The sequence below is a fragment of the Cavia porcellus genome, unplaced genomic scaffold (genome assembly GCF_034190915.1).
Source record: "Cavia porcellus strain 051 isolate PalLab524CR breed Dunkin Hartley unplaced genomic scaffold, mCavPor4.1 scaffold_26, whole genome shotgun sequence".
NCBI classification, from domain to species: Eukaryota; Metazoa; Chordata; class Mammalia; order Rodentia; family Caviidae; genus Cavia; species Cavia porcellus.
The window spans coordinates 31812529-31825889 of NW_026947509.1; the positions used below are offsets into that span (position 1 = coordinate 31812529).

Consider the following 13361-nt stretch of genomic DNA (forward strand, 5'->3'; position numbering starts at 1 on the left):
CAGAAAACCAGAACACAGGAGGAAAATGTTTAGTACTGATCCAGAGAAAATGACAAGCCACAACCACACAGGGACCCGTCCCTTAAAACTGGGACAGCCGGGCAGACAAAAGAAGAACACCTGGCTGCAACACGAAACAGCACAGTGGATGCCTCAATCCAGCCAACCCACGACAGGCCCCATGTCCCAGGGGAAACCCAGCTGCTCTGCCGGTATCCGCGGGATAATCAAAGAAAATCTCAATAAACTCCCGGAAGGAGAAAACTGCACAGCACTGCACCTGGCCCCAGTGCAATAATGCTTGAAGATAAGGAGAAAATAAGAGAAGGAAAGGAAAGTCCCTAGTGTTAAAGAGGACATTAGAAGAAAAAAAAAAAAACCCTAGAATTTCCTTAGAAGGTCCAACAAGAAAAACATCTCAAGGTCCATCTAGCCCCGGGGAGGAAGGGAACCAGGGTGACCCCACTTCAGGGTCTACTGAGGATGCTACTGACCACAGGTCTGCTCTGAGTACAATTCACAGTCAGAAGAGGGAAGCCCCAGGGCACTCCACAGTCCTTGCCGTTATCACGTAGCCACCTGGATTGGAGTGTTCAGTGGACCAGCACTGGGACAGTCCCATGCCTCATTCTACTTGCTGCGGGACCCTCAGGGGCCAGAGCTGGGAAGGACCGGGCTTCTGACAGGTGCACAAAGCCCTGCAGGACACAACCTGGACTTACATCCTGGCACCTCCTGGCTTTCTGGCTCACCCATGTCCCCTGACCTTCAGTGCCTTAATTTCCCATCTATGACACAGAGATGGCAAAAGTCCCCATAATCCACCCATGTGTCACAAAAATGAAGCATTTCTGAGCACCATGTTGAAGGCGTGGGGTGGCACACAGTAAACATCATGTCAGTACAACCCGATCGTCTCAGGCACAGAGGGAGGGAGGGAGGGAAGACTCGAGTGGGATCTGTCTGCTGAATGCAGTTATGAGCATTTGTCAATACTTCCACTACCAAGAGGAGCATTGGCGTAAGGACACCGAGCTTCTATCTTCTCTGCCAGACAGGCAGTGCTCACAGCAGTTTGCCACCAAGGCTATCTGCCATCCAGACAGGTGACTTTTATTTCAGAAGTTTCGGAACCCTTCTAATTCAAAGAAGATGAAGGAATCAAAATGGAGCCCAAAACGCACACATCCTCTGATAGGGGAGGAGACAATCACATTAAATCAAAGTCCTGAGGCCAGCACATCGTGTCTGTAACTCCCTCTGTCTACATCCAAGCCAAAGGGATAATGTGCTGCCTGACAATTCCAGATCCTTGATGTCCACAGCGCATGGCAACATAAGAACAAGACCAACTTACCCCAGTGGGTGAACCCAGGGATTAAATGAATAAAGAATCTGGTATAGTGACTGCCTTGAGGGCCTTATTATAGTTTAGAGCCAAACTGTCCCCCGAAAGTCTCACATGTTTGGGGCAAGGACTTCCTGAGGACATTGGATCACAGGGATGCTATGTCCATCAATCCACTATGAGTTCACAGCTAAATGTGCTGCCAGGAGGTCGTACCTAGTCGGAGGTGGTCACTGCAGGTGTGACTTGGAGGAGTGAATCTTAATGCCACCACCTTCTTTGTGTCTGCTTTCTGGCTGCCATGCTGTTGAGCATCTTTCCTCCTCCATGCCCTTCTGCTGGGCCCTATCTGCCTTGGAGCCAGCTTACCATGACTGAACCCCCTGACGATGTGAGCCAAACAAACTTCTCCTCCTCTAACTTGTGACTGTTGGGAACTTTATTCCAACAATGGGAAAGTACCCGTTATAGTAGGATTTTGTAATTATTGTCAATCTGTTCCTTTTGCCCTCTTTTCTCCCAAAATATTTTAAATGCACAGTTTGCTTTGCTTCCTTAAAGACACCAGAAGAGGTGAGCAGATGCCCACCCTAAACCACTCTGTGCCAACTCTCACATGCCAGCAACTGTTATTTTTGTACATTCCCTCCCGGGCCCTGTTTGCAAGCTCTATGGAGTTGCTAATTTGCAATTCTCAGCAGCACAATGTGAAGGCAAAGGACGACCACAAACAAGTTGACATATTCAAAGTCACACGCCCGCAGATTTTCCCATAATGCCTAATTCACAATGGTTTACTAAGCAGCAATCGGCATTTTTGTTCTCAAAGTGTCCATCACCTGTTACTGGCCCCTCAACACAGCGATCCCCGTGGGAATCACACTCCTCTCCCCACTTTCCTGCTTAGCAAAATAACTCCTCTTCTTGCTGGTATAATAACCTGCTCCCAATTTAGCAAGTGGCCAATTTCTAGACAGTTTTGCTAATGACAAACAAATCAGCCTTTATGACATCATTTCCCAGCTTTCGTAATTCCCTCTGAGCCCTGAGGACACAGTGTCTCTACTCTGGGAGTGCAGGGGGCATCTGGTTTCCTATGGGAGCACAGAGATTGGATTTACGTTTTCTGGGAGGAAGACATGGGAGTAGCTGGGTTAAGGTGGGTGAGACACAGAAGCCACTCGAGCAGACTGGAAGCAGCTGCTCCTTAGCAGCTCCTGTTGCTGAGAAGATGGTCGTCGAGGAGGCGACCCACCCACCTGGCCACAGTGAAGCCAGGACTTCGGGGCACTTGGGTTCCCAGGTGAGGTGGGGCCCGACCGCTGTGGGCAGAGCTGTGCCACCTATGCCCCCCTGCCCTGCTCTGGGAACCTCTGCTGTGGCTGTCACTGGAAAGACTCCTTTCTTCATCAGGTGCTTTTCTGGAATAGGAAAATGTGGTGGCCTCCCTGACAATTCAATTGGTGGTTTAACTTCTTCCCAAACAATGTTTTATGGTAATAAGAGTAACTTGGAAGCACTGTAGAAAGTTTATGCAGAGATGATTCTACAAACTGTCACAACAGGTCCAGGGTGAGAAGTACCACGTTCAGGTCATCAAAGTTGGTGATGGGTGGGAGGCTCAGTACAGGTGCAGGGCTCCCCAGGAAGCACAAAAGAATGCAGGGTGGGTAATGGGTCACCCTGTGGCCAGGTCACCTCCCTGGCTAAGTCACCATCTGGGCATGTAACCCCCTGGCCAGATCACCCTGGCCAGGTCACCCCCTGGGCAGGCCACCCCTGTGCAGGTCATCTTCTGGGGAGGTCACCCCCTAGACAGAACATTCCCAAATCACATCATCCCCTGGGCAGTTCACTTCTCTGGCCTTCCAAGTCATGCTCACTCATCTAAGCAAGTCTTTCAGTGTCCTCAGATAAGGTTCAAAGCTGATCAAAGGCCAGAAGGGCCTGTCCCATCCAGCCACCTGCCTCTGGCATCCCTCCTGGGAGTGCCCAGAAAGTGCCACCACTGTTCTCAATCTTGCCACCTCCTGGAGCTTTAGTACCCACAGGTCCCACCCAACAGCAGCCAGCTCAGTCCTGTGCTTGGCGCTGCTCCTCTAGGGAGCTGCGTGACCCTGAGGGCTCCAGTACCCTGTCCCCCCAGTACTCTAACGTCCTTTCCCTCGAGGTGGAGCCAGTGCTGTCTCTGTTGGTCTCCCCACCTCTTCTGCCCCCAGTCAAGCAACAGGTCAAACAGGAATGAACAGGACAGTAGGGAGAACAGACAGGACTGGAAAGCGGTGGGCTGCAGGCCTACCCCAGCCCCCAGCACTTGAAGCAAGGCCAGCTGGTCCCTATCTTCGCCCTCATTAGGGTTTCACAAGGCTCCCAAAGTGCTGCCTCACGTTACCCAGTGGAGGATGACTCACAACTCAGTGGGTGCCAAGACCACGCACAGGAGACGGGCCAAGAAATATTCCACCCATAAATTAGCTTCTTTGGCTTGCCAAGCCAAAGAAGGCTTGGACACCAGACCACAGTCAGAAATCAAGATGATGGTCTCCCGTGGGCAGAAGGTATTAAGAGCTTTTTCCCCATAAGAAGCCCAGGATTCCAAAAAATCAAGTCTGTGTCATTCTGGAGGCCAAGTCAGACCTCTATTACAGCTGAGCAGACACACGGACAAATCCCCATGGACACCAAGACGGGACCCTGGAGAAGCGCCCAGCTGCCGGTCCTGAGGCCATCCTAGAAGAGCTGCACCAAGTGCAGGACTGAGCCAGCTGCTGTTGGGTGAGGCCTGTGGGTGCTCCCCTAAAAGGGGAGTGGGCCCGAAGACCTCAACAGCTGTGTTTCCTCCCAGGGTGCCCACAGGGTCCAGGTGATAAGGGACGGGTGGGTGCAGGGCTCATAAAGCCACCAGCTTCACAAGACAGAGGGCACCGTCTGCTTGCAGCTCTCCTGAGAAGCCTGACACTCACTGATGTTACAGGGGAGGTTCGGGGCCACGCTAGAAGACTCACGCCAGGGAGACCCTTAAGATGAACTGACAGATGTGCCCAGGATGTAACTCACTGCAGTAAAGTTTGTAATTTCAAAATAGGAACCATGTCTCTCTAAGGACCTGCTAAATGCTCGGGGTGATGATCTACACTGAAAATGAGTACACTGAAAATGAGGATGCAACCTGGTATTTATTGATACAAAAATACATCAAACCATTTTAGATAAAGAAGTTGTGTATGTATGTATGTATGTATGTATGTATTTTTGAGGCAGGGTATTATTATCATGTAGACCAGGCTGGCTTTCAGCTTGCTAAGTAGTCCAGGGCCACCTCATGAGTGTCCTGCCTCAGCCCTCCGAATGCTGGGATTACACAGGGTTTATCATCATGCCCAGTACGAAGAAACTGTTTCTCTTAAAAAGCTTAATATTCAGTGAACACAGCAGAAGGCACACTGCTTTTGTTTGGAAGGTCTGTGTTTATACAAGAGAATTTCTAAAAACCTCACACAAAAACATGCATGGGATGGGTAGATTTCACTGATTTGAATTTTTTTAAAACATTGTCTCACGTTTCTAAGATGAACATGTGATTAATTCGAATAAAAAATGCATGTGACAAAGAGAGTCCTTCAATGATCAACTTGGATCGTGACAGCTATGGTGAACACCTGGAGCAGGGCATAGCCTCGTAGGGTACTGGAGTTTGCACTTTAAATTCAAAATGGAAAGAATACAAATTGGAAAGCAGAAATATTTAATGGCTAAAATCCTGTTTGCTCTTCCTAATTCTTCCGCTCCCTTGAACTGTGAGGGGACTCCCTTATCTATACAGCACTCACTCCTGGCTGAATCCCTTTTCTGTTGGCCTCTGCTCCAGGCGGCCAGGGCAGGTAAGGAACTCTGGCTCTGGAAGGGTCTGCAGAGGACCCCCCACTTGCCACAGGGCCTTAACTCTGAGCCCAGGGCCTGGACTGCCCTCTGCAGTCTCCCCAGCTCTCTTCTCTGCCATTTCCTCCTCCTAGGAACTTAGGCAACAGCGCCTACATTGTAAAGGTCAGACTGAACACCTGAAACTACCAAACCCTCTACTCTGTCTAGTTCTGATGGCGAAACACCCCCAGGCAGGTCACACTGCCATCATGAAAACTCTCGGTTCAGTGTCCACGAGTAAACTACAGCACGCACATGAGATTCCAAAAGGGTCACAAGTCATGCAGGGCTCCACGAGGACAAGTGTGGGCCCAGAGCCAGCGTGGGGGGACAATGACACAGGGACATTTTGTGTGAACTCATTTGAATCCTCCCACTGCAGCAGACCAGGACTATGATCACCACTTTACAGACCAAAAGCTGTACACGAGAACCGCAAGGGGATGTCAACGCCTGGCACTCAGGTGCGAGGGTCTGGAAACCTCAGCTCTTGTCACATTATGACGGCCCCCAAAACAAAACAGGACAACTAAAGGTCATGGTGAGGCCACTAGGAAAAAGATTTCTCATATTCCAGCCTGTGAACCTCCCCTCTCTGGAACTGCCCCAACAAAGGCTTGGTACGAAAACAAAATCAGGTGATATTGAAGAACAGCGACCATTGCTTAATTTGTAGCACGGATCTGCTGTGAGAGGTCTTTCAGGAGTGCAAATTACCCTGCTTTCCAATTGACAGCCTGTAGTTACCAGCAGAAGAGTTGCAGCGCCTGACACACAGGGAAAAGCCCAGTAAGGGCAGTAGAGTCTGCAATCACAGAAAAATTCCAGAGGAAAGGACAGCTGAGCTCATCAGGTGTGTGGCTCATATGTCCCCCACATCCTAACCAATCCTTTCCCCTAACCCAGCAGCTCTAAAATCACAGCTGACAACCAGCAAGCAACGATCTCCTGAGGTCCTCCACAGTGGGCACTTCCGGCATGGAAGTCCAGAATCCAACCTGTGCTTTATGGGTAAGCTAGCTGCTGGGAAAAAGTGGGAACGCAGAAGCTCCTCTGCATCGACATCTTGGACACAGATTTCTGAAACCACAGAAGCAGCACAGACACAACTTTGCCAGGGGCATGCATGGGGTGGAGGATGGAAGGTGAGTGGAGACCAGGGTTGGAAGAGCAGGGCTGCACCTCACCGGTGCCAAACGCCAGCTACTGACTTCAAGGGTGCAGTCCCTGGGCCCCGCACTCTGCCAGGGCCATTTATACCCACCACATCTGCTCCGATCGCTCTTGTCAGTTAGATTGAACACGGTACCTTTATTTCCATTCATGCTGAGGATGCATACAAATATTTGCTACCACGGGTCAAATCAAGGCCACAATTCTTAGGGTGACTTTGACATGCTTAAATGCATAAGCCTGTGAGGGTACTCCATTTATCTATTTATACCCGACACTATTAAAAATTCAAATCCTTTTACAAAGGGAGACAGCATACAATGGGTAAACAAAGGTAGGGAGTGGCTGCCTGAATTAAAAATTAAACTGCATACAACTCTAGGGAGGGCCACCTGGCAGCACGTGTAAGAAAGCTGATTATTATTCATAAGGCGGAATTCTTAAAGCAAGAAATTACTATGGTCATCCGTTGTAAGTTTTAAACTGTCAAGATGTCTAAGAAGCAAAAATTAGAGTTGTCACTCTGTGGTTAGATGAAGTCACTACTCTGTTTGCACTTGGTCAGTGTCTCTGTCTCTGTCTCTCTCTCCTTCCCTGGAGACACTGATCCCGAGAACCCTCCACCCAGGGAGTAGGTACAGATAATAAGATGCAATGTCTTCCCACGCAGCACCAAGCCTGCAGGGACAGCTCCTGACCTGTGCCCTCCCTCCTCCTTTGGGGAGTCACAGACATCCCAAGAACTGCATCTTTGGGAGGAAGGAGTCCCTTGCTGTCCCCCTCGCCCCACCACAAAAGCTGATGGAAACAAATGGAAAGGTATTTGGGAAGTTCTTTAACCAGCTGTCCCTACACGCCCTGTCCCTCAGGACCTATGACTGCCCATCCCTTCCCAGAGCCCCTCACTCCCACTGGCTAATGCCCCGACAGTCTTCCAGTGGGTTCCTGACCCCGAAGTCCCCAGCCTGCTCTGACCTGACCCTGGCTATTTCCTGCCAGCCTGTCTGCACCTCCAACGATGGTCCCATTTCTTGTATCACACACATCTCTCGAATGGCCTCGGCTCTGAATTCTTTCTCCACTCCCACCATTACAAGGTTCTTACAAACCAACCCAGAGGCCTCCAGCCCCCCCCCACTCAAGCTTCTCTTGGTTGGCTTCAGGGACACACAGCACGTGGTGCCCCTGATGGAGTGACCAGACATAGGATCAGGGGTGTGATCTTCACACCCAGCCTCCAGCACTGCACTCTTCGGTCTCAGCCCATCCCTTCTCTATGGGCCCCTCTTTGGGACTCCCCCACTTTAGACTGGTCCTGCCCCTTCCAGCTCAGACGGCAAATGCAGACCCCACCTTGTGCTTTGCTGCCTCCAAAGAAAGCTCGCACATTTAAAAATACCTTGACTGCTAATTACAATGGAGACAAAAATTAGCTGCTTACGTGTATAACTGAGCTCTTAACTCTTACAAAGTCTTCTGCCGTGGCCTTTCAGCAGTTGAGTTGCTCCTTTCTTCAGCTGAGTGACCCTGGAAGCCACCCTGGACCACTGGCCTCCGATTTAACACAGAGGTCAATCAGCCTGTCACAATCTTCCCCTCACCACACCTGCCTGGCTGCATCCCACCCACTGCTGTTCTTCCAGACCAGCAGGGGCAACAGAAGCAATGCAAGCACACTGACCACCCCCAAGAGGGCAGGACTATGAAGTCAGCAAAACAACGGCAGGCCCTGCCCACCTCTCCTGGAATGTCAGCACAGCCACCTCCCACCTCAAGGATCTGAAGTCTGCGATTCCCTTCTCAGTCTCTTCACTACACCAGTGGTGCTCCACTCTGGGTTCTCACAAGTATCTCCTGGGAAGCTTTTAAAAACTAAAGGTGACAGAGGGGTTCCCCCGAACCTGAAGATTCTATTCAGTTGGGGTGGGGGTGGGATCTTGGCTTTCCTACTGTTATAGACACAATACAAACACTCAGAATTTAAAGGAGGAAAGGAGTAAGTGAGCACATGGTTTTGGGGGTCCAGTCCATGGTCGGCCAGCTTTGCAACAGGAACACGGAGGAAGGGTGTGGTGGGCAAAGCTGCAGGGCTCTTGGCAGCCAGGAAGCAGAGCAGGAGGCCAGCACTGGAGAGGGAGCAGAGAAGGACCAGGCACGGACCCCAGAGCAAGTCTCCACCACTCACCTGGACACACCCAGGGCTGGCCTAGTGGTTCTAATCTGCTAGGCTTTTCTAATCCAATGAAACTGGCAAAGCCAAACAAATGGGGGGCAGTGGGTGTCCAGTGTTTTATTATGCTTCCAGGTGAGCTGTGAAGCATTGTACCCTTGCTGGTCATGTGAGGTTACTCAGTGACCAAGAATCCTTTCTCTGCTCTGCCCCTAGGCAGACAAGGCCCAAGCATCAGTCAGGGCTTGGCGTGGGGGATGGGGGTGCTTGGTGCAAGGAAAGGTGCTCCTGTTGGCTCCCGTGCAGCACTTAGGGCCGACCCCAGCCCACACTGGCAGCCTTAAATCAGCCGAGGTGGAGGTGTTTACACCACAGACAGCGGCAGATACCATCAACGGGGCTGTTTCTCATCCACAGCAGGTTCCCACTCCCACAGTACACTCCCGGCTCGGAGATGCTTGGTTCAGGCCTGCAGACTTTGGGAGGCTCCCATGTGCCTGAGGGTGGTCAGGGGGAGAAAGAATTTGGATCCATACCATCTGGGGAGAGAAAAAAAGGATTCTTTCCAACCTTCTCAGAAGGGCTCGGCTAATAGGCATTGCAGAGCTGGTCCCCTGAGACTGGCTTTTATTGAGCAGATAAGAATAATCTCATTAGTGTGTCATTTATTTGATCATAAGGAAGAAGGTGGAACCCTTATCTTACATTTACTTAACAGCCTTCCTATAATCTTATTCGAGTGACCTCAGCTGCCCAGAGCTCTCTTTGCGCACAAGGACAGACTCTACAACAGATCCTGTCTGAGTTACTCCCACTGCAAAATCGCAGCATTCTGAACACATCGAGCCTTCCCTGCAGCCAGGGTGATGGGATGGAGTGCAACCTGGCTGCCTTCCACAGCCGGGCTGAGAAGGCCACACAGGTACTTCAGGCTCATCGCCCTCCTAGTACAAGCTTGTTTGGAACTGCATCCTGTGGTACCCAAGCCTGCGACACAGCTCCCAGAGGCATGACTGGCAGTGAGGGTTTCTGTGTTCTCAGCACGCTGGGGGGGAGGTGTGATGGGAGCCCTGGACAGGCCAGATCCAGGTTCAAATCCCAGTTCAAGCGCACTTGGAACTAAGGTTAGAGGAGGTAACTGAATTGTCGCCGCTTCCGGGAAGACGAAATCCCTCATGATACTCTTGAGGACTGGTTTGTGTGCATACAAGCCCTCCAAGAGCCATGCCCACTTCTACCCCTTCAGACACCCCCAATTTTGAGCCCCATTCGATGACCTCAGCATGCCCTCTTACACCCTCAAAGCTGCATTTGCTGACTGATGGTGTTCAAAGATTTGTGCACCTGGTCTATGAAGCCTGTCACCTGTCCCTCCTTAGAGCACCCTGGACTCCTCCATTCTCCCCCATTCTGCATCCCTGCCCTCTACGGGCTGACTGCCGACCCACCTTTCTCTAGGAGCCGCTCCCCAGGTCTCAGGTGCTAAGTTATGTAACACACGGATGCCCTGAGCAGGCAGCCGGGCTTCCTGGAGGACACTGAATAAGTAGCTGGATTGTTCGCTGGGTGTCCTGGTGCTCAGTGAATTTTCCTCCTGTCACCCTTCCAAAGGGTAGTGATTGAACGTGGGGCTTCTGTTGTGCAAGGAGCCAGCCTTGGAAGCCTCAGGGTACAAAACCAGTGCCTCCAGCACTCTCTAGAGAAGTAGGATTATCTGCCTGGTGACCTTTCCCTGTTTCCTGGTTGCCAGGCCACCTCACTGGGACAAAGAAGCTCAGGGTGTCCATCTCCAGAGCCTTGGGAAACATCCCAGGGGCCTGATTCCAATTCTCACAAGAAAAATTGCACGGAGCCCAAGAGTCTTAAAATAAAAAAGGGAAGGAAAACCCACAGAGCTGGCTGCTTGCTAAATGAGAGGTGCCCCTAGAGCCAGGGACGCAGCCAGTCAGCATGGGGGCAGGGACGTGGCTCTTGGCAGTGGCTCCCAGTCTCATGGCACCCAGGAAGGGGGTACACACCTCCAGGCGGCAGGGGGAGGACCTACACCCAGGAGGTCTCCCAGGACCCAAGCATTCAGCATTCACCCACCATTCACCTTACTATCAGACCAACAACCAACACTAGAATAAGAAGAAAGTCCATTCAAACAGCCCAGGGGCTGCTGGATTAGCGCAGAGTAAAGGAGAAATTCCAGGAAGAGTCAGTACCCTTTCCTCTCTCCACAAAGAAAATTAACAGCACAATCTGTATTCCCAGACAATGGGCTGGCAAGAGATCTTATCAGTAATTTACCTGGCTCCCTTTCAGGGTCCTTCCAAACCTATCTGGACTGCAATCTGCTACTAGACTTGGCCCAGCACAAAGTGTTGGTGTGAATAACAATAAAAATGAAACTACCAGAGGGTGGCCCGAGAGAGTCCAGGGCCAGCCAGGGAAAGAGGATCCCCAACCCAGGTTCTTGGGGAAAGGAGGTTTGATCAAAGGCAAACCCCTCCCCATGCAAGGAATGGGGCACTTGAAATTACCAAACGATGTGGGTCCCTAACTGACTGTTTTTTTAAGGACTTTAAAGAATTGTGTCTGAACCTCTTGGGGACAACAGGAAATCAAAGAAGGCCAAAAGAAGCCTCTCCCAAGCTTCTCCATAGCTGAGCTCCAAGCCAGGCATTGTTCTTAGGGTGAGCACTGAGCCGTGTACAAGGCCCTGGGAAGCCAGGCTGGTCACTCCCAGCGTCCTCCCAACCCCAGCCTTTCCCTCCACAGCAGCTGCAGCATCCTCTGACTGTCCCAGCCCTGCAAGCACCAGGCCCAGCTGATGGAGGTAGAAGCCAGTGCCCCTTGCTCTAGGGGAAGGGGCCTTGAGTGCACAGGCTGGCCACCAGAAACGTACTCCCCACAGCCCAGCTACTGTCCGATGCACCTGGGGCCTGGGGTCTGTTTCCTGAGGCCGCCTGTTTTATTGGATGCCACTGTAGAACAGCAAAAATGCTCCCCAGCATCTTGAACTACAGCCGCGGTCCAGCAGGGACGTCAAGCGCCCTGCAAACCACCCATTAATTTTTATGGTGGCCTGAGAAGCAGATTGAAGATCATAACCATCATTTTTACAGGGCAAGAAACCAAAATCACAGTAAGGGCTGAGAGGCACCGGGTCTCCCATCCCATGCCCACGATCTCACACAGAACCAGCCCACTGAAAGGGACTGATGGTCAGCAGAGAATGCTGCACGGAGAGCTAGGCCAAAACCCCAAACTTTGGAGACAAATTGCACTCAGAAGTGTGGGGAGAGGAAGGCTACAGGGAGGCATCCCTTTGGTTTCCACAAGAAAGGCCTTGGCTGTAACTTCATATAGGCTTGTGACCCCAGGAAGGTAAATACAAAAGGCCAGTAGGTTCAAGGGGATGAGGGATGTCTGTGTTGTGTTGCTGATTCCCGCACTGTCTGCACAAGCTGGTTTTGTAATCAGAACGAAAGTTACCAGAACTTTATTATGACTGATAATCACACAGGACCGATCTGCTGCACTAACTTGGAAAGCATAAGCATAAATAAGATCCGGCTGCCTCTCTTTCCGAATGTCACTGATCCCTGAGCTCCACAACCTTCTCCTCGGCCCGAGAGCCTGCCGGCTCTGGCAGCTCCCCGGCGGTATCTAGGGGGCCCCACACTGGGGAAGAGGAGCTGGGGCGTCCCCCAGCTACACACAGCACAGCACGGCTAGCCAACCTGCATCCACAGCAAACCTCCGAGTTTCCACGGCCAGCCCGGTTGGCACCTCGGCCCCTGGTCGTGTATTCATACGGCCAGCCCAGCCAGCGTGGCCTGCGCGGGGCTGGGAGCCGCGGGTCCAAAGCCGAGACACAAACAACCCACTCACCCACCCAGCCACACACCGGCGCGAGCGGGCTCCTGGCGGCCCCCACTCGAGAATAACGCGCCTGTCTCTGTCCCCGCCGCTCCCACCGCGGCCGCCACACTGTCACCCCGCGACCGCCCAGACACCGTCCGCCCAGCCAGACTCTGGAGTTTTCAACCTCGTCGCCCACGAGGGCTCCCCGGAGAAGTTGGAATGTGCGCGGTCACCAAGTTTCCCCGGGAACCGCGCGCCCTTCCCTCCTGCGCCCAGCCGCACCAAGAGCCCCGATCCCCACGCCCGGACCCCGAACCCCGCGCCCCGACCCAGAACCACGCGCCCCGCGCCCGGACCCTATCGCTGATCCGCGCGCCCTGTGCCCCGGCCCCAGCACCCCCACGCCGCCCGCGCCCTGCGCCCGGAGCCCCTTCCCCGGCGCGGTGATCCGCCTTTCGGCTCGGTGGGGCGAGGCCCGCAGGGCACTGGGAGCCGCCCGCCCGCTGGCCCCAGCTCCGGCCCCATGCCCGCCGTGCCCCGCGCCTACCTGGCTGCAGCGCCGTTCTTGGCGTCCCGGGCCCGCCCGGCGGGGGCGCGCGCGGCTCCGGGAGGCACCGCGCCGGCTGGGACGGAGGCGGCGGCACTGGCGGCGGTGAGGGGCCGGGTGCGCGGCCAGCGCCCCGCGCGATCGGCCCCCGCCCGCAGGCGGAGGGAGGGCGGGGCGCGCGGGGGGCGGGGCCACGGAAGGGGCGGGGACGGGCCGGGGGCGGGGCTGGCCGAGGCAGGCGCGAGCGGGGGCGGGGCCTGGAGCCCGGGCGTGGGGCCATCTCGCTGGACCGTGGCCAGGTCTTGGGCTGGGCCCGGAGCCCGGGCAGAGAGGTGGGCACGGGGAGGGGT

General features: G+C 53.3%; 1 protein-coding gene across 1 annotated transcript in view; it reads right to left on the minus strand.

Annotated features, from left to right (window-relative positions):
- Nucleotides 1-13160, minus strand: part of Sh3bp4 (SH3 domain binding protein 4) — a 63393-nt gene extending 50233 nt beyond the window's left edge. The window contains exon 1 of the mRNA XM_063237064.1: nucleotides 13012-13160. The gene's annotated coding sequence lies outside the window, so the exon portion shown is untranslated. The remainder of the gene's footprint in view (nucleotides 1-13011) is intronic.
- Nucleotides 13161-13361: the final 201 nt, after the last annotated feature.